The sequence below is a fragment of the Typopeltis vanoorti genome, chromosome 22, assembly GCF_054136105.1.
Source record: "Typopeltis vanoorti isolate ZY-2024b chromosome 22, IOZ_Tvanoo_1.0, whole genome shotgun sequence".
Taxonomy (NCBI): Eukaryota; Metazoa; Arthropoda; class Arachnida; order Uropygi; family Thelyphonidae; genus Typopeltis; species Typopeltis vanoorti.
Genome location: NC_143570.1, coordinates 94912603 through 94931839, shown reverse-complemented (window position 1 = coordinate 94931839; position 19237 = coordinate 94912603). Strand labels below are relative to the sequence as shown.

At 34.6% G+C, this 19237-nt stretch overlaps 1 protein-coding gene across 4 annotated transcripts in view; it reads right to left on the bottom strand.

Annotated features, from left to right (window-relative positions):
- Window positions 1-17382, bottom strand: part of RhoGAP19D (Rho GTPase activating protein at 19D) — a 503360-nt gene extending 485978 nt beyond the window's left edge. For all 4 annotated transcript variants that reach the window (XM_090412052.1, XM_090412051.1, XM_090412054.1 and 1 more), the window contains exons 1-2: window positions 17193-17382; window positions 3118-3305 (exon numbers count right to left, since the gene is read on the bottom strand). The gene's annotated coding sequence lies outside the window, so the exon portion shown is untranslated. The remainder of the gene's footprint in view (window positions 1-3117; window positions 3306-17192) is intronic.
- Between the last annotated feature and the right edge of the window lie 1855 nt (window positions 17383-19237).

The window sequence follows — 19237 nt, the reverse complement described above, 5'->3', positions numbered from 1 at the left end:
TATGTTGATTAATTTTGTTCTGTTGATTTGATTGTATGCTTTCTCATAATCCAGGAAGGCCATATATGTTGGGCAGGTTAAATTCTATTCTTTTTTCTATAATTTGTTTGAGTGTAAATGTGGGATCTGTGGAGGATCTTCCTTTCCTAAAATCGCATCGTTCTTCTCCAATAATCTCCTTGGCCCATGGTGTTAATTTACTTTTAATTATATCTAGATATATTTTATAGCATGTATTTAATAAGGGTATTCCTCTGTAGTTTCCACAATCTTTTCTGTGTCCTTTTTTGAATATATTTTTGACTATTGCTGTCTTCCATTCTTATGGGATGTTTCCTTCTTCCCATATTCTGTTTAGGAATTTAATTAATCGTAACTGAAATGGTTTAGAGCTGTATTTGTATAGTTCTGAATTTATTCCATCTTCTCCTGTAGCTTTTCTATTTTTTAGTTTCTCCAATATTTTCTCTAGATCATTTAACTGTATTGTTTCTTGACTTATTACTTGTTTTATTTCAATTTTATTATTATTGTTTAGAAGCTTAGTGTAATGATTGGTCCATTCTTTTGTGGAGGAGCCTTCTAATTGTAGATTATCCCTTGTTTCTTGAGTCATTTTTTTAATGATTTTATAGCTCTTTAGAAGAGGTCCATTTATGTCAAGCTCTAATCTTGATACAAATTTTTCCCAATCTTGTCTTCTGATTTACCTGGTTTCTCTTCTTGCTATTGCTCTGATTCCTTCATATTCTATTTCCTATGGTTCAGTGTAGGAACAGTTAAACAAGATAAAATGCTAACAATGGATTATTTCAAAATATGTTAATACCACATGAACACATTAAGTCACTACATGAAGATACAAATATGATACTCAAAGTTAGCACTTTCCTTAAATAAACATTCATTACCAGAAGATTCAATGTTTGCCAAATTGGATTTCCACACCATGCTTTGCCAAATTGGATTTTTCAGGTTAATTATAAGCAATGTAAGACTGAGGCTCCTGTACCAGCTTCCATATGAGTGAAATCTTTATTTTGAACAACCTGTTCATTCTGTGGAAAAAATAATACAGGAGCATCAATAACAGCTCGTTAACCTGAAGCCTGGATTGGCACAGCATGGTGCGGATACCCAACATAGAATCTTCTGGTAATGAATCCAATTGCTTCATCGATGTTGTCTTAAATATGAACATTTTATTTGCCAAATATTTGTCAAAGCTTTAGTGAATCATACAAACTTGAACTGAAACAATTGCACTTCTTTATCAAAAATATGGGAGAGTCTCATTCTCTACAGTCATCACAAGATTTTTAAATATTATTCATATCTTGATGTAGTCACACCATGTGTTCACGCAGCACTAATATCTGTTGATATAATCCATTGTTAACATTCAACTGTTCCTACATTAAGAATTGCTTGTTAGTTTCAAACCAAAATATTTGTAAATAAAATATTATTATCATTTCTTGTGATGGCATGTTAAAAGTATATTCATTATGACACAAGTGCCTCTGAAAACCAGTTAGTCATATTTCTCTTACTTTAGAAGAAATATGAAAATATTTATTATGTGTGTGTATATATACAGTGGTACCTTGGATTGCGAATAACTTGGTCTGTGAGTGTTTTGCAAGATGAGCAAAAATGTTTAATAAATTTTAACTTGATAAACGAGCGATGTCTTGCAATACGAGTACAGTATTACCTATACGCTTTGTCTGCCGAGCGTCACGTGATCACAAGCCGCTCGGGATTGCGGGTAATCGTCTCACATGCTCAGCCTCAGTCGGCATACCTCATTCATATAGTCAACATTCGTGCTAGCGTTGTGACCGCACGTGTGTGTGTGTGTGTGTGTGTGTGTGTGTGTGTGTGTGTGTGTGTGTGTGTGTGTGTGTGTGTGTGTGTGTGTGTGTAAAGCATTTTTTTATTTTGTGTCCAAATGTAATGACTGTTCTTTATTAACTGTACTACAACAATGGCTCCAATGAAGAAAAGAGTTGAAAAGGAAGGCGGTAAGAATAAGAAGGAGATGATTATGGTGGAAGTTAAGAAGGAAATCGTTGGGAAGCACGAACAAGGTATCGCAAGATTTTATAAGAAGTCTACGTCTAAGAAGTCTAGGGAGGTGTGTAAAATATGGGAAACAGTGCAAAATTTTGTAGAAAAGCACCACCTGAGTAAGGCTGTGGCAGTGCGAGCAATGTTTAATTTGTTTAACGACAATGCAATGTCATATTCCATGAAATCCTCAAAAGGAGACAAAAGCAAGTGTCATTGGATAGGTTCCTTGTTAAAGTCACACAAAAAGAAAAAGAGTCAACAGATAGCAGTGATTCTGTTAGTGACAATGAAAGTCATCCTATCCAATAGAATTACTGTAACACGCAATTGTAATGTACTTAAAAAATTTGATTACTTTATGTATATTACATTTAAATAATAAAAATATAAAAAGGTATACATATATAAGGTATATGAAGATATATGTATTTTGTATTAATCATTTTTATATGAATATTTTTGAGTTTCAGAACGAATCATCTGAGTTTCCATTATTTCTTATGGGGAAATTCGCTTTCATATACAAATGCTTTGGATTACAAGCACATTTCTGGAACGAATTATGCTCGCAAAACCAAGGTACCATTGTGTATATATATATATGTAAAAGATGCCAAGCTAATTTAAACCTGGTTTTACTCTATAAAAAACTTTCCACACACACACACACACATAAATAAATATAAATGACTCTATACCGAGAAAGAAGAGTTTAATGTTAAGATACGATTAGTTTCGTTGAAATTCAACTTCTTCAGGTATCACAGGCACAGAATTAAATAAAAAATAACAGAGACATGATAAAATACGTTAACAGATCTAGTATAAAACACACAAATACATTTAAAAATAGGAATGCGTGCTTGAGTTCCAACTGAATTGACTATGTGCATGAACTGGCACGAGTGTGCCAGTACTGGACTTTTTATTGGATATATATATATATATATATATATATATCCAATAAACTGCTTTTCAGAAGATAAAATTTATATTCAATTAATTTTTTCTATTGCAACTTGGAAAGTTTAAACCACTCACTTAAATTCATCTGGGTATTGTTGAAGACATACACAATCTCAGTAAAAGTGCACATGCTTGTTTCTTGAACAGCACTCGTAAGCACTGCTCCATCCTTCTGACATGGTATGGTAGCTTTCTGCCTTATATATCTGAATAATTTCCATGCTTCCTGTTCATCTTGTTTTTCCACAACAGGATCTTTAGCACTATGTGATAAAAATGCAATAATCAATCTGGTTATAGAGACTTTTGACCAATAAGTATAATTTTTAAAAAAAAAAGGGGGAGGAGGTATTTGGTCATGGATAACTACAAAGGTAATGAAACATACTAGTTATGCTACTAAAACTTGTAGCTTTGTCTGTGTAAAAAATACATAAAAATAAATGCAATAAAGGCACAACTTAGACATCACTAAAACAAATAATTAATTAAACATGTCAAGAAATTATATTCTTGCTTTAATCCTTTATCCAAGTGTAAGCAAGTGAGTGAAATCACTTCACGCACAATATGTTTGCCCAACTGAAGGACAAACATATTGTGCGTGAAGTGATGGAATAATATTCCATCACTTCACGTGATGGAATATTATTCCAAACATTGGGAATAAAGCACTCAGAAAATGTGAAGTTTCATCAACAACAACACTGGCCAATTGGAATTGGGCACCCAAGTTTGCAAACATATTGCTATCTGAAAATGTCTAATCCTTCAATTTCCCAAAAAGGTCTGCTGAATACTAGTTCTTCCTTCATGAAAGAATGTTTTTCCAAGAAATGCAATTAAGATAGCAGCTAAGTATTTGGGTATGATGTACACTAACCTGTTGATGCTTTTCCCTATGGCAGAGAGCAAATTCCCTTCTCTGTGAATGCTGTGAGAGTCATATCCTGGCAATCACATAAAACTGCACTTTGTTTTTTAATTCCACTGTCCTCCATATGGAAATGTTATTAACTGGATTGTTGATTTCTTAAATGCATGTTTTCCAGGTAGGTCCATTTCAATTTGCCATAAGTGTTCGTGTATAAGAAGTGCAATTTTAGTTGTATTTTGCAAAACATGATCACATATTAGATTCACTGGAATTTTTATCCATACACAAATTATTATCATAGTAACAAGAAAAAGCAAAGCTCACTGGGTGATGGAGCTATCCCACTCACTAATCACTTAGATGACTAATATAAAATATTTAATTTATATTAAAAGCATAGTTAAAAAGACATGCTTGGAAATTTTTAGAAGGTGGTAACAACATATAAATCCTGAATGCACGAACGAGTCATAAAGCATGCATATAATATCACGTCTTGGTTACAGCTGTACAGTAGGAAGACATGTTATTCGAGTTCAGAGATGTGGATACAGATGTATAAATAATTAATCTTAAAAAATTAAACAATTAATAGCAATAATTACACAAAACTAGAGATAGGCATTCATTCTCTCTGATTAAGATCAGGACAGCAGCATAGGACTTCACACAATTCAAAAAATAGATTATCAAATTTGAACCTACTGTAGTGTAGCATCTTGTTATTGTTCCAGTGAACTCTGTCTAGTGCCGATGGCATGAGGTATAATTTTTTTAAATAACGGCTTCACACATGTAAATAAAAACAAAACAGCATTTATTACTCCTATATACATTTCACTTAATGTGTGATGATCTTCATTCAGGGAAAAGGCAGAAGAACTGATAACACTTAAATTATGAATACAAGAACAAGTCATACATACAACAGTACAGTAGGAGGAAACACTATTCATGTTAAGAGTTCATGCAAACCTCTATGCCATCATCCTAATCATACAGACTGCATTGAGAAGTGATTGCTGTTAACTGCTTACAATTCTTTTAATTAATTATACATCTATATACACATCTCTGAAGTCTAATAGTGCATGTACCCTCCTACTGTACAGCTGCAACCAAGATGTGATATTACACACATGCTGTATGACTTGTTCTTGTATTCAGAATTTAAATGTTATTACCAGTTCTTCTGCCTTCTCTCTGAATGAAGCTCATGACGTACTGAGCAAAGTACACAGGAGTATTAAATGCTATTTGGTTTTCTCTTACATGCATCAAGCCGTTATATTAAAAATTACACTATGTCTAACATGCATGTCTCTATTAAACATCTAGTTACTGTTCATAATTCCAAAAGCCATTGAACCTAACTGTGTACTTATTTTTTCCATTTGTTCATCTTTTATTTTTATGATTTATCCAGATAAACATATCAATTTATTCTCTCTACTTCTCCATTCTTAGGTATAATTCTTTCTAGTGTTAAATTGTCATTCAACATTATTCTTTGTTTTGTTTAAATTTATTTTCAATCCAATCTGACCAAACACTTGAATCAATCCCTTAATTTTATTTCTAGATATCCTGAAAAAGAACCACATCAGCAGCAAAACACAGATGAATCAGAATCATAATTTTAACTATGTCTTAATTTAATTCAACACGTTTTCCTTTTAACTCCTCTAATTCAATAAATGAAAAACTTTGTCTAAGGTAGATCCAAAGAGCTTCTGGAGATGTTGGAGCTCCTTGTTTTATTCCCTTATTTATCAAAAATTTCACTTCTATTATGGAGTTTAATGACAGAGCATAAATACACACTAACTAATCAAAAATATCCTGCTCATCCCAACTCAGTCTAATATGAGAAATGTGAATATGGAGTTGGTCCACCCTTTGCTGCTATAACAATCTTCAGGGAAGGCTTTTCACTACATTTTGCTACATTGATGCATTCAACATTAACCTTACATTCTTCCAGAAGAGCGTCAATGAGATTAGCCATTTATGTCAGGCAGTTCAACCGAGCTTGCAATCAGCATTCCACTTCATCCCATTGATGAACATCTGTGGGTTGAATCAAGGCTCTGAGAAATGAGATCAAAGTGCTGTACACACCAGTCAAATTCTTCAACATTCATCTCATCAAACTATTTGTTCACAGATCTTTGTGGACATATTGATGTTAATACAAGCAAGTGTCACCATGAAGTGCTGCCATAAAGTTGGAAGCACAAAATTGCCTAGAATCTCATCAGAGACAACATTGCTAAGATTCCTCATCATTGGAACTACTGAGACTCAGCCCAAACCATGATGCCTCCATAACAAAACTTCACATAACACATTCAAGCAGTTAGCATTCTCCTGGCATCCACTAAACTCAAATTAATCCATCAGACTGATGAAGCATGATTCATCACTCAAGAGAACATGTTTCCACTGCTCCAGAGTCCAATGGAAGCTTGGCAATGGCCCCGCTGATATTAAGCTTGTGTACAGCAGCACTGCCGTGAAAACCCATGTTCTTCATTCAGTCCTGACGAACAGTTGTGGTGATGGCATTGCTGGCACAATCATTTCAGAACTAGACAGTGCATCTTTCAACTGAGGACAGGCAATTTTTTTGTGCCACATGCACCGTGGCAGTTTCTGTTTGCAGATTTTAGAGAAATTCCTCATATTCATAATCCCCATAAGAGTGATCTGGTGCATAAACTTTTATATCTGTTTTTTTTTTCTTCTTCTTTCAATCTTAGCAAGATTAATCTTGAAGATACTAGTAATTTCTGTTACTGAATTTATCATTTTTAACTATGATTGCTGTTCCTTCTCTGTGTACTCAGTCTTTTCTTCCTGAGTAAAATATTCTTCATTTTGGATGTTAACATATCCCTCATCTGTGTACTATACTAATCTGCTTGAGTACAATATAAGGATAATCTACCACTATGCTATTAATTCAAATAGTAACAAAAAAAACAACACAAAAAGAAGTACTGTACTATGTAAAACTGTGTACTACATATAAAAATATGACAATTACAAACAAACTGATACATTATTTTTTATCATCATGTCTTTAGATGGTAAATGAATGTCACTGCTCAGTGCAAGACCACCACCCTGTTATTCAAGGCGTGAAGTGGCTTGGAAAAAAAACATCTATGTTTGGTCTCTGGTGGGGGGGGGGATGAGATAGGTTTTCATGGCTTGGCTGGCCGAATGGTTAGCGTATCCGCTCTCCAGCAAAAAGGCTGCAGGTTCGAATCCTGCCGTGCACATGGGTGTTTGTGATTGTCTGTGGAAAAACTAGTAGTAGTGGTTGGTAGTAGATAGGGTTGGTGTAGTTGCAGTCAGTTGGTGGATTGAGTGGTGGAGACAGAGTTTTAAGCAGGTGCCCTACCCTGATGAGTCTTGGAACTCCCTGCAGTTGTCAAATAATAATAATTAATTAGCATACAGCATCAATACTAATATACTAAACGCTATAGCTTTTCATTGACAGGATTCACATAAAAAAAAAATACTGGAGTGCTGATATTTTGACAGAGAAGTATACACTTCTAAAATTGAGAACCCATATTCCCATGAATTAGCCACCCTTCCATCCACACACACACAAACACACACACCACTAGTCACACATGCTCTATGTCTCATTATCATCATTATTAGTGAACCCCCATACAGAGACATCAGAGGAGGGCAACGCTAACCAACAAGTTCAATCACACCAGCCATTAAAATCATTCCCTGTCTATACTGAACTCATCACCCTCTCAAGTAATGCACTTATCTCTTCTCTCTTTTTCTGTAAGAGTGATGGATGCAGAGTAGTTTTTTTGTAAAAATCTACTTTTCACTTCCTGGCTTATTCCTCCCTTGTGAAATACTTTCAGGAAAGGCCCTGGTCCTTCCCTCTGGAATGCCCCATTATATCTGGTAAGCATCTCTCAATAGCTTATCTCAATCATATCTCTTCTTCCTATCTATCCAAGTCTGTAAATTATATGTCTTCAATCTTTCTCACAGCTAATAACAAAGACATATCCAAATTTTGGATTATCTGCCTCCATACTCTTTGTTTCCTCATCCTCTTGAACTCCACTTACAAAAACTGCACATGGTAGATGTAGTCTATCATAATGCTTTACAACAGAACTGCTACATTTTTTTTTATCTGTGATGGTGAGTCAGTGTCTTTTACCATCGTAGCTATCTCATCTTCCTTTTTCCCTCTTTTACCTTGCGGTATCGAGAGTTAATTAGTCATTGGACCTCAAGCAGTTCACAGGATAAGGTGGTCAGCCCTACGCCCCAGTGTATTCTATGTCCGTACTGTTGAGTTCTCAAGACCGGTTTGCCTGCTTTGCGGGATGAAAAACCCTATTGTCCACACCCAAGACCGGCTAACTTGGCTATGGCTGAGGAATATTCTTTAGCTCCTCACGTCACCTACGGGAATCGAACCTAGGCCACTCCTTCCCTAGTCATATGGTTGCAAAGCGCACAGCCTCTAGGCTAACCGCGCAGACCATCGTAGCTATATAATCATTTATCACCACTGCAATGCGTGTCCCCTGAACTCTCTAAACAATAAACATGCATCTTAATGAAAACACTGAGGAAAACTTTATGCACACTCATTACACTATGAATACTATTAAATGATGTCAGAGTCTTATTCAACAATATATAATTTAAGGTGGGAGAAGTCCGACCATACCTCCTCGCAGCACCCCCCTCTGGACCCTTGAAGCTCTTGACCAAATTTCTTATGGTTCGATTTCAAGGTGACTAACGTGACAACGGCATCCAATTTTCTAATGAAGAGTCAACTGCCCCAATACTGAATTGACATCTTTGCCAGTCCAGCAATTGCAGCAGCTTTGCAAGAAATAGAAAGAAATAAGAAAAGTCTCATTAACTATGTTATTGTTGATAGTGATGTTTTCTCCCTGGTGCAGGACACCAGAGTGTACAGAGGATTTGAAATTGGAAGTGATCACTATTTAGTCTTGAGCAGGATAAAATTGAAATTCATATTGAAAAGAATAACATGAAAGAAAGTTTTGAAGGGAATAAAAGTTGAGCAGCTCTCAGATGTGAACTGTAGACTAAAATACACAAAGATTATTGAAGAAAAAATGAAAGAGTTTGAGAACAGGAATCAAACCTTGGAGATTCAGTGTCAAGCCTTGAAGAAAGCCCTGATTGATTCAGCTAGAGAGCCATGAGGTGAAGTTGTCTGCAAGGATAGAAAAATTAGAACTCCATGGTGGACACAGGAAGTTAAAGAGGAAAAGAAGAAAGCATATCAAAAGTTCCTGGCAAATAAGTCAGCTTGTGCTCTTAAAGAATACAGAGACAAATGTAAGAAAGCTAAACATGTGTAAAACTAGCTAAACAAAAGTCATGGGAGGACTTTGGCAAGAATATAGAAAATAAATATCAAGAAGGTGGCAAAATATTCTCAAGGTTGTTGAAGAAGCTTAAGAATGGAGGAAAGAGTGCTGTAAAAGAAGTTAGAAATGATAAAGGTGATATGAAAACTGGAGAAAAAGATATCCCTGAAGTATGGAGTAATTACTTTGAAAAACTGCTAAATGAAACAAGCAGTGATGACAGCACAGTGATAAAAAACACTGACCAGGCATGCAGTCAAGTCATATTCATACTTGCAGTAGAAAAAGCCATCAAAGGTTTGAAATGTGGAAAGGCAGCTGGAGAAGATGATATTCAACCAGAAATGCTGAGGTATGGTGATATAAGAGTCTTACAGTGGCTGCACTGCATAGTTCAGAAAGCCTGGACAGAGGGATGAATTCCCGATGATTGGAATAGAGCTCTCATAGTACCCATATATAAAAAGGGAAATAAAACTGAATGTGAGAATTACAGAGGTATTTCCCTACTGAGTGTTCCTGGCAAGATCTATGCAAGTATACTTCAGAAACAGTTGAGAAGAATTGTGGAAGAAAAGGTGGGTGAAGAACAAGCTGGATTCAGGCCAAATAAAGGCTGTCAGGATCAGATCTTCACTTTACGACAAATAGTCGAGAAAGCATGGGAATACAACAAAGATCTGTATTTAAGTTTTGTCGATTTGGAAAAAGCATATGATAAGGTGCCAAGAGAGAAGCTATTCAATATGCTACAGTTATATGGTGTCAATGGGGCATTATATCAAGCAATACTTAGTCTTTATTTGAGTTGTAAGTCAGCAGTTAGAATTGAAGGAAGTACAGGAAGATGGTTTAATGTTAAATCTGGTGTGAGACAAGGATGTACATTATCCCCTCTGTTATTCATTATCTATATGGATCACATTATGAAGGAAAGTGGTATTAAACATGATATCAAAACTGGAGATGTTAACGTCAGCTCTTTGATTTATGCAGATGATGTTATACTTCTAAATAAATCCGCTCCAAGTCTGCAAGATTCTATTCTTGCAGACTTGGATACTAAATTGAATAACTATGAAAATAGGTAGAATCATTGAAAATGTCAACTGTGTTGTGAATGGAGAACCTGTGGAACAAGTAAAACATTTCAGCTACTTAGGCATGATTTTTAGTGAAGATGGTAAATTAATATAGAAATAGACAACAGAATCAGCAAAGCTGGTATGGTGGGAAGTCAATTGAATAAATTCATATGGAATAAGAGAGAAATTAGTGAACACCAAATTAGCTGTATACAAGACAGTGTTCAAACCAGTTTTAACTTATGGATCTGAGAGTTGGGTCAGAAGTAAAACACTTGACCAAAGACTAGAGACCGCAGATATGAGAGTCCTGAGAAAGATTAAAGGCGTGAACAGATGGCATCAATGGCAATATCACATTAAAAATGAGGATATTAGGAAAGAACTTGACATTGTCAGCATCCAGGAATGCGCTAGCAGAGCTAATCTCAGCTGGTATGGTCAATTAAACAGAATGGGTGAAGAAAGATTAGCAAAACAAGTGTTCTCTGCCAAGAGGAAGACCAAGATATAGGTAGACTGATATGGTACCAAGTGCCTTAGATGATAGAAATATAAGATCTAATAATGTTGGAGTCTTGAGAGTAACAGACTGATTTGGAGGAAATTTGTAGATAGGAAGTTAGCAATGATGTAATTTTTTTCATGTAGTACCTGTACACCCCTTGAGGGTACATGGCAGGAATTTGATGATGATGAACTGTTGACCATTTCCTGACAGAGCTTTTGGGAATGGTATGACTGATACTGAAGTTGAAGGAGGTTGGAACTGCAACCAGAGCCTGGCCCCAATCAAAGTGAGCAGGATTGTTAGGTCTGACAAAAGGCCAATGCCTTTAGTACTTGTAGAGATATTGATAACACTCAGAAGAAGATATGAACTGATTGATGGTCAAAACTGACATGAATTTTGTAGCGCAGGTTGCAAAAGCCACCCGACGGCACATCCAACCTAAATGGGCAAGTGATGCCACTGATATATATATATATATGTATGTTATCCCTCAATTAGTTATCCTTCAATTTTACGCGGTTAATTAATCCCTCGATGCTACCACTTATATCAAAATCGCGTTAATCAAATCTAATAATCAATGGTAAAAATTAAAATTCGTCCACAATTGATTACTGTATTAATAATTCGTTTTATATGATACTCTTTTAAGAAAGATAGAAAAGGAATGCAAAATAAATGTTTAATAAATCCTTGTACCTACATTACTTACTGCAATTTTTTTTTATCAAAAGAAGTTATCACGAGTTGTTTGAACAGTTTTAGATTTTTTCTTATCAGCATCAATTCTACGATAACAAGCAAAATTACTCCCCAAACCTTGGCAAACAAGCAATAAAACATAAAAGAAAAATACTGCAAATATAATACATGATGGGAAAAATTAAGTGGATATTGAATCCAACATTACTTCATAGCCAAAAATAGAAACTACAAAAGTTTCGTGCCAAATATATAGAAACTAAACGTTTCAGCGGATGCAAGCATAAACTACTTTATGGGCAACACATAGTAAAGGTGGAGTAAGCACCAGATCACTTTCCTTAGTATTTTCCATAATGTATCTCCTAGAGGACATGTATGATAAATAAGCCTTTGGCTCTCTATTCCATTAATACATGATGGTTTATTTATTTTCAGTTACAATCTAAAAATTATTGAACAAAGAATGAAAAAACAACAACTAAACTAATAATATACTGACATTGGAGGTCGCGGTATCTCTCAGATACAATTTACTGTCAAATATAAAGCTTTACATAACATGTGTTAAACCAAACTGGCAGCAAAAAAAAGTGCGGAATATCACTCGTAACACATGAATGCACAACTACTCATGACCTCCAAGCTATACACTGAATTGTGTAAGAATATTTATATTAAACATTTTGCATGTATCTGTCAGAGCTCAGGTGCATTAATCAAATTATGCCATGTATATCAAGCGATTGCCACAATTAATTTCAGCGCGTTAAGCAAAACCGCTTTAGGCAGGGGATACCTGTATATATGTGTGTGTGTGTGTGTGTGTGTAGAAAATTTAATCTTGGGTGTACTATGCATTAAAGACACCAAGAAATATATTTTTTTTTCTTTTTTCTAATAGATTAAATGACTAAGCCAAGAGATAAAAATAGAAACACTATTTTAAGTAACTGCACAACTACTTATCTTCTTAGAAGACTTCTTCGGATGCATAACAAGAGGGAACTACCAACAAACATTGCAAAGACAAAAAAACTAAACATTAAAGTGCTAACGTTATTAATGTTTGAAGCTGTTCTGTGTATCTCTTCTTTGTTGGGTGTGCGCATGCATTCAAGATCTTGTGAATGCCAAAGTTGGATAGCAACACAATGACAGTCAGAGTTTATAGATGAGGTTAGTTGACACGTACTGGACTGAGGACAATTTCTTTAGATTCTACAATTCTTCTTTCCAGTTCATCATAGCATCAAAAGATATTTTCCGATTTGTCCCAAATGACTGAGTGAATGACAGAGTTTTCCTCGTTATCATCAACAGAATTCAGGACATGGTTCAACAAGGCACTTGCTCTGGACATCACATATGCACTTGCATATGTGACGTCCCTTATGTTCCTCTAGATATAATTCGATGGATTTTTCCATCTTACCAAAATAAGGCATGTTGCAGTTGCAAAAAATTTAGTAACTGCTGGGATATTTCAAGTTGTTATGTTTTTGCTTGGGCATACTAAGCAAGGAACAGAGTTTAAGAAGAGGAGTGAAAGAAGTCCAGATGTTATATTTTTTAAGAAATTTGGCTAATTTTGGTAAAACGGAACTGACATATGGTAGGGATATGTAGTCTTTTTCACTATTTCTATCTTCAATATGACGAGGAAGTGGATTAAATAACAGCTTATTAACCGTTTGTTTTGAATAACCATTTTGCTAAAAATGATTATTCAATAAAAGGTTATAAGAAGAAATTGAAGTTCTTTGTTAATATCTTCTTCTTCGCAGAGGAGGGGCGAGCATGTTTGCCTGGCATAGAAATAATGACAAGTTTTTGAGGTGGATAGTGATGGGACTGTGCATGGAGATATCTATGGGTGTGAGTTGGTTCCTATAAATAGAGATTTTTAATTTCTCAGATACATGAGGGAACTGTTATTCACCGTCAGGGAACTCAACTAATTCTGACAATCCATTACTCATTCACCACTCTCCATGCAAAAATCTGATCCCATAGTAACCACCCTCCTACACAATTTCCACGGATGACTGCTGGTTCTCTATTTGTAATATATATATATATATGTATATAGAAATTTTCCTTTGCATAAATTTTAGAAAATCCCTTTAATATTTTTAAGTTTCTAGCATGTTCCCTCTTTTTCACCTATCAACTTTTCCCACCTATTAACTATCTTTTCCACCTTTGTAACTCGCACGCCTTCGATCTATTCTCATAAGGAGCATTCCACAAACCTGTCACCAGCTTAGTCACTTATCTCTGAATCTTCTATACCACATCCTAGTCCCCCAATAAACCCAGGTGAACAAACCTGTGCACAGTAGTCAATATGTGACCAAATCATGGCATTATAAAGTGTGATAATAACTTCCCTATCTTTACTGTTAGCATGTTTTTCAACATCCAAGTAATCCTTTTGAACCATTTTGCCAACTTTTGCAGTATGCCCTCTGAACTTTAACTCTCTGTCCGCTATTATCCCCATGATCCTAGCCTCATAAATTTTCTGCAATCCAGTGCCATTAATGTGATACATAGTACGTAACCTTTTCAACACCCATACTGCATAACCATACATTTTGAAAAATTAAACTGGATAAAAAGAACTGGAAAAAAAAAAGGATAATCATACAATCATTATCCTTTACCCACAATGCCAATTTATTTAAATCATCCTGCAGGACTTTACCAATTATCACCCTCCTTAATTTTGCATCATAAGCAAACTGAATATTCCCCCGCCTTAAATCTTTCCCTATATATATATATATATATATATATATATATATATGTGTGTGTGTGTGTGTGTGTGGGTGGGTGGGTGGAAAGTATTTTACCTGGGGCATAATAAATGTTAAAGATACCAAGCTATTTTAAACCTGGTTTTACTCCATTTCCCAAGTAAGCAAACAGACAAACAAGTCAAGTTTGCACCTGCAAATGTTGCAAGTCTAATTGACCCTGCACATAGTACAAGACCAAGGCAACTCATGGTAAAAGTAGAATAGCTCTGATCACTAATCTTAATATTTACCCTTAATGCAAATAAATAAGGTGTTTTGACCTTATTTATTATACCCAAGGTAAAATACTTTCTACATTTATATCTCCTCCTGAGATTTTTATTTAATAAGGTCAAAACACCTTATGGTAACTTGTTTTGGTAAAATACTTATAAGCTCTGTATTACTAAAATCTTAGTATTTCTAGCCTGGCTCCCACTGATGAGACCTCAATAAAGGTCGAAACCAGTCTGGGTAGTGGCCCCTTGCCTTTAATAAAAAACATCATACATCTCCTCCAGGAGATGTGCTTTGCATTAAGGGTAAATATTAAGATTAGTGATCAGAGCTTATTCTACTTTTACCATGAGTTGCCTTGGTCTTGCACTATGTGCAGGGTCAGACTTGCAACACTTGCAGGCACAAACTTGACTTGTTTGTCTGTTTGCTTACTTGCGAAATGGAGTAAAACCAGGTTTAAAATAGCTTGGTATCTTTAACATATATATATATATTTTAAAACATAGATTTAATGACTTAAAAACCAAGATAACTTATAAAGATTTTAATGAGAATAATACAACTAGTTTCGGCTTATAACAGCCTTCCTCAGGTATTCATAAAGGAAAAGAATAGTAATAAACATTGAAGTATCTAAAAAACTGGAAATTACAGGTAAAAATTGCCACACATAATTGATACATAAAAATGTTGTATTTTTTCAAGTTGTTCTAACAGGCGTGCCACTGTTTATTGCAAGTGTGCGTGCAGGCTCACGTGAACACCAATATTGAATAACTGCAACATGGCTATCTGGGATGTTATAACTTAAATTGTTGTTTAAATGGATAGGGTTCAGCAGGATTTCCATTGATTCTACAATTTTTCTTTCAAACTCATCATCACAGCAAAAAATATTTTCTGATCTATCCCAGCAAACTGAGTGGCTTTGTTGATCGTCATTAGGATTATTTGAAAAAAGAACATGACTGGATAACGCAGTTGCATGAGATCTTTTGTAAGAGATGTCTCTCTTATGCTCTTCTATACATTGCTCAATAGATTTGTTAGTTTGTCCAAAAGGGATATTGCAATTGCACCATAATTTATATACACCTGGATATTTTAGGTTGTGATGAGTAGGCTTTGGATGGCTGATTAGAGAACGGATTTTAGGAAGTGTGGTGAAGAATCCTGATATTGTATTTTTTAGACTTTAGCTAATTTTTTAGAGACTGTGCTAATGTATGAAATGGAGATGCTATCTTTAAAATTAATAGTTTCTGTTGTGCACTGCTTAGGAGGATCCAGAAGAAATTTCTTAATCGTTTTTTCAGAGTATCCATTTTGTTTAAATATAAGAATGAGGTGATTTATTTCTTTTTGTAGTTCATCTGGTTCATTGACGAGAGAGTGTGCTCTGTGTCCTAAGGTAGAAATAGTTCAAAGTTTTTGTGGTGGAAAATGATGAGAAACTATTTCTACCTTAGGGCACAGAGCACAGTGTTTACTGTTAATAATAACGCTTCTGAAAATCTGAAAGCATACATTTCAAAATATATCATTCTACAGAAAATAAAATAATCTGAAAACAGTTTTAAATAAGAAGTACTAAAATAAATAAATAAAAATACAAAAATTCAAAATAAAGCAGATTCACTCATTTAATGCAGAACTGATTATGTGAAGGATGGATTATTTCCCCATTAACTTTCGAATGTAAGATTTACATTAGGGAAAGTTATATTAATCTTTCCCTAATAACTGAATTTCTTTAACTGCTTAATATGTGTGTGTACACACAGACACACATGCATTATTAGCTGAAGCAACAATAAAAGAAAAATTCGTCAAAAAACATCAATGTGGTATATTACTGACCAGCAGACAGAAATGAATGACTTAAAAAAAAAAACTATACAAATAATAAATATTAATTAAGCGTGAGCATTTTATAGAATACTCCTTAAGTTTTTAAACACCAACAAATTTTAAAATATGCAGCTGCATTCGTATATTCACACACAGACCATTATTCATTTCATGTGTAAATGCTGAAGTATCGATTTCTACCCTTCCATTCATGCTACACCTGGTTTAATCGCTATGCACATTTCGCCTCAAAAAATTAAAACTCAGCCATTCCCTTTCTAGATTTTATCAATGAATATACCATTAAAACCTTCTTTGAATTATCATTTTCTTAATAGCGACGAATAACATAATAATTTACTTGATTTGTGATTATTTTCTCCGAAAAAGAAAAAATACATAGCTTAGACACGTAAATAAAAATCAATACTAATCGTTCAATTTAATAACATATTCAATGGTACGTTGGATGGTCATATAAGACATTTAATCGGAGGTTAGGTTAAAAAAAAAAAAAAGCAGCAGCAGCGAGGAATAAAGAGAAAGAGAGTGGAATAACAAAGCGATATGGCATATTGGGTGTGGAATTAAAAAGATTATTTTTTTTCAATAGGCCTAAACATGACATGATATACTCAGTAATCAGTTTAAATATAAGCAATGTACCTGGTGCTTGATATATGCTCCTTCGATTGAACATTACGTTAAAATCAAACAAAAAACCTTGATTAAAATACACTTTTGACTCTGATTTCGGATTTCTCTAATTAATATGTTTCAAGAATTACGGAGAATCATTGAAAGAAACTAATGTTTAGGAAAACAGGAACAACTCATTAATTCGCCAGTATTACACTTCAAGTTTCACTCATAACTGAAGCCTAGCATTTTTCGATTTTGTTTCCTTACCGCCATCTGCCGGAAATAATGAAGAATTTTATTTTGACAAGTCCTCTTTTCTAATAACTTTTAAAGCAAAATTTTACCTTTTAAACACAATTAATAAGAAAACATTGCTAGCGAGTATGTTATCCAGTATTAATCCGCAAAAAAATATAACATTTTTATGTTCTTGACTAGTTTCGTGAAATTCTTTTGTTTCACTTCGTCAGGATAATTAAATGAATAAACTAGAAAACAAATAATAGTAACAACTCCAGTGAAAATATCTGAAATGGATTTATATGGAAAGCGTGCATGCTGACTGCTGGTTCGTGGTTGGCGTGTACAGTGTTGGCAAATACGAGTGCGTCGTGATGAATTAATGAAGACCAAACTTGATGTAAAATCATCCCTTGCTTTTTTATTGCACTGTAGAGGATGCTTCATGATTCCAGATGATTCTTCGAAAGCTCTAAGTGAAACTACAAACCAAATAAAATTTCATCTAATTTTGTTTAATGGATGTCTTATATATCTCTAATACTTATACGAACTTTCGCTGCACTCATAAAAAAATACGAAAACGATCACAAAAAAAAAAAAAGTCGCAAATGCTCCGTTTCCTGATTCCAATGAAAACAAAGTTATAGAATTTCAAATTCTCCATCGATTTTAGTAAAAGATCAGAAGTGCCAACTTTTACTTTGAAGCACTTAACAAAAATTTGTGCGTTTAATTATTTTTAATTATTACAAACTTAGAAATCGATTGTAAATCAGGTATGCACATCCTCAAAGGTAGCTTTCGAGGCACTAATTTTTCGGATCAAGGGATATTAGGCAGCTCGATTCTATTTACCGATGTTAGAAACATTATATAGTGCTTTGGTTTTTTTTTTTTTTTTTTTTTAGTTTCCAATATACTCAGTCCACAAGTGTGAGGAGATGAATGCTCTCGCTTAAGTTCCGCTATCGCATTTTATTACCTACAGAAAGTAGGCGAAGCCGTATCAGCTCTTAACGTTTAGAGAATGCGAGGAAGTCACCACTACCCAATCAGAAAGAGGTGGCCCAGAACTATCGCCGATTGTTTTAAGCTGCGCACAGTAAAGAGAGACAGAAGATACAACCATCTCATGGTTCCTAACCCTATCGTAATGTACTGTATTGACTGGATTCTATGGTCAATTTTCTTGAGTTTACGGAATGAAAACCCATTTGGCAACTTTTGGAATAAAGCCCATTTGCCAGTGCTAGAGACCGATTAATTTAGGAACCAATTGAAGAAATGCTTGGAAAAGTTTTTTTTTTCTTTTTTAGTTAGGCGAACTTACATTCATTTTCTTACAAAAAATTTCTTACAAAAAAAAAGGAACTTACATTTTCTTCAAACACAGTGGCATTAAGGAAGCAAACACCACGGATGTGTACATAGTTTGGATTTCCTGCAATGAGTCTTCAGACTCAGTGGAGATGGCTGTACAACTCAACCCTTTCTTAACCGCATATAAATTCAACTTCAATGGATGCCCACTTGTACTCTCCCTACCTTCCATATCGCGAAAAATTCATTAGATGAAAGCCTATAACACTCTTTCAGAAGTTTTTAGACCTCTCTAGTACTACCCTCCTTTCTCCTGCTTACAGTGTCTGCAATACCCATACCAACTGTCCACGTGGTCTATATTCCATAATTCTGATATTATCTTTGTTAGTGTTCTTTGTATCCTTTTAACATTTATTTATCCCCAACAAATCTGAGCACACATACTGTTTTAAGTTCTATTCCTAATTTTTTCGAAACCTTTCTTCGACCGGTTCCAGCAAACA